General features: G+C 29.6%; 1 long non-coding RNA gene across 1 annotated transcript; it reads left to right on the forward strand.

Annotated features, from left to right (window-relative positions):
• Nucleotides 1-662: 662 nt before the first annotated feature.
• LOC105343385 (uncharacterized) lies at nt 663-2,334 on the forward strand. Its single transcript, XR_010713245.1, has 3 exons — nt 663-958; nt 1,258-1,395; nt 2,148-2,334. It is a non-coding gene; the product is annotated as an uncharacterized lncRNA (long non-coding RNA).
• Nucleotides 2,335-2,808: the final 474 nt, after the last annotated feature.

The following is a 2,808-nucleotide window of genomic DNA, read 5'->3' on the forward strand; positions in this document are numbered from 1 at the left end:
TCAATACAAAGCATACATCTACAAAAAATATTATTTTCTGCCAATTATTTTACATTGAATTGGATTTATTTTTAAATCAATATAAAGGATTTCAAATTATTTGATTTCGAGCTGACTTCTGATTTTATTTTCCAGAGAGCGCACTTTAAGAGCAAAATTTTCGGCAACAATCTTGTTGCCTCACAAATTTCTCAAAAGAGAATGACTTTCAAATAAAAATGCATGGAATCAAAACCTTATCAGGAATGGAATGTACCAGATAACTGTATGGATCTGTAACCTTTGCAAAAGCATGGGTTTCAATGGAAATCATTTACACGTACTATGTGCGTTAAATCGTTTTTCGATTTGTTTAAGCACTTTATGACTATTACTTAACCATAGAAATTCGTAAACAAAGCTGGTTAAATGTAAGCAAAAGATGTTTCTATTTATAATTATGCGTAGAATTGTGCGGACAATCGAAATGCAACCTGATTCATTAAAAAGTACAATACATCAAAATCACACTGTTAAATGTTATTTATGTGTAAATGTATTCAATTTACATGTCGTCGTATCTCTATATAGAGGAATTCAAGTATGAATGATAAGAGACTAATTCATTTTTTTTTTCATTCGTCACTGTCGTTAAAGGCATTTTTAAAGTTATGTAGAGCTTGGCGTCACAATATTGCTACATTGTAGCTGTGCTAGTTGGGTTGACATCTAATTGAAAATTAGAGTACGGCTGACAAAATGCGAATATTTCATTGTGTCTTACTTTGCTCTTTTCTTCACTTAGTTTCAGTTAACGCTTTTGGCTCATGTGAAAATGTAGACGATCAGGGCGCCTGTCCAGACAATGCTGCTTGTGTAAGTCTAGATGGCTTTTTTCAATGCCAGTGTGAAGAGGGTTTCGATGAGATGGACTTACCGGATATTACTAGAGAAGGTCGAGCAGCGACAGTTTGCATAGGTTAGGAATAATTGATAACAATAGAAAAATAATTTTGATTGATATATTTTTAGTAAATGCTTTACTCATTTGACGACTCTATTCGGAGAATAATGTCAAGTAAAAAATTCTAAAGACAAAAAAAAAATAATGAAAATAATAAACTATTCATGTTTGCGTTGTCACAAACAAACTCTTAAAAATGATATACAATTTAAATTTTAATTTCATTATGTTTCAGTATTACCAATTTATGTTTCTATGTACGGATTGGAAAAGAAAGCGAAATTATTAATTAATAGAATATCTTTTTATCTTAGATCTCGGATATTGCAGTCCGTTCGACAATAATGAAGTTGACTGTCAGAATGGACAATGTGCGATTTACAAGGATCAGTATGGATCATTTCAAACAATCTGCAGGTGCAAAAGCGGATATTACGGAGAAAAATGTGACAGTAAGTTATTTTCCTTTGTTTTTCTTTTTAATCCTAATTCTAAAAATGAAACTCAAAGATAAAATAAAGTTTTTAATTTGATGAAAGACAGAGATGATATTCGTAATCAGTCACAACGAAAACTATAGAAAATGACTAAACGATTATGATAAGGGTTGTTGAATGACGTATTGTGCTTTGTATTTTGTTGCAAAGGCGAGTAATGTCATTTCCGGTCTGCTAAAATGATTCACCAAAATAAAATAACTCTGGTTTGACTCCGATTTATTATTATTTTTAATTTATAAGTTCTATAGGCATGCTTTTTTCTTAAGATTTTATAGGCACATGTAGGGTCTAACTGGCTCAAAATTCAAAGTGAAGATTGTTATCGAAACAGAATAAAAAGAACCAACAAATAAAGTTAAATCAAATCGCAATTCAAAATTATAATACAAAGAGCAATAATTTCAATAGAAAATATATGTCCAAAATACAAGAATATTTACAGACTTAAAAAAATTGTTAGAATAAATTTAGAAAGGTGCAAATAGCAATATTTTAATATTAAATATAACTTGTAATAACGCATTGAAAAATTACTTAGCCTTTTCATTGTCATTTAAAGACGTGTTACATTTAGTTTGCATTTACATTTTCCCATCAAATCACATTTTCTACATGAACTTTAATAAATATTTTCGTTTTTTGAATGCATTTGCTGTTTGATAGATTTCTATCTTTAATTTTTTTTTTTTTTTTTTACTTTTAAGGCACAACCCAGCAGTCGAGATCTGATATTGTAAGGGGAGAAGTTGTTATTATTGCCCTACTAGCGGGCGTAGCTGCAGTTATATCGTCCCTAATGTAATAGGCATCCTCAAAGTCATCAATGTATAAAACAAATTGCCTTATTTTGCCAATGATAGAATATATATAAACAAAAAAGTAGTTCTTAATGTGTAGATGGCATATGTATTGCATAAAAAATAAACTTTTTATGAGAAAATATAATTCATTTTTTGTAAAATTAATAGAGCAAAATGTTATTCTAGACCACAATTTGTCGGTTATAAATGCTTGGGAAAATTGGAAACCTTTTTTTACCTTTTCAAAGTTTATCCTTATACACAATTAACAATGTTTTCTTTACACTCATATAAACTCAAAGTTTGTAAGAGTGTAGATGACACCATGCTGAACATAAAAACTGTAAAAAAAATTAAATCGTTTTCAATTCAATTAGTTTTAAAAAACTGTAACGAAAAAGTACCAGTAAAGTTAAGATGATGAATACAACTTGAAAAGAAATTTCATCAAAACTCGGTATACGATAACTTAGCTTATTTTCATAATATTGTACTGAATGCTGGCACATGGTTTCATCGTCGTAGAAGTTGCCACTGAAACCCCGAAATATCATGGAGATGTTTA

This window comes from Magallana gigas, chromosome 4 (assembly GCF_963853765.1).
Source record: "Magallana gigas chromosome 4, xbMagGiga1.1, whole genome shotgun sequence".
Lineage (NCBI taxonomy): Eukaryota > Metazoa > Mollusca > Bivalvia > Ostreida > Ostreidae > Magallana > Magallana gigas.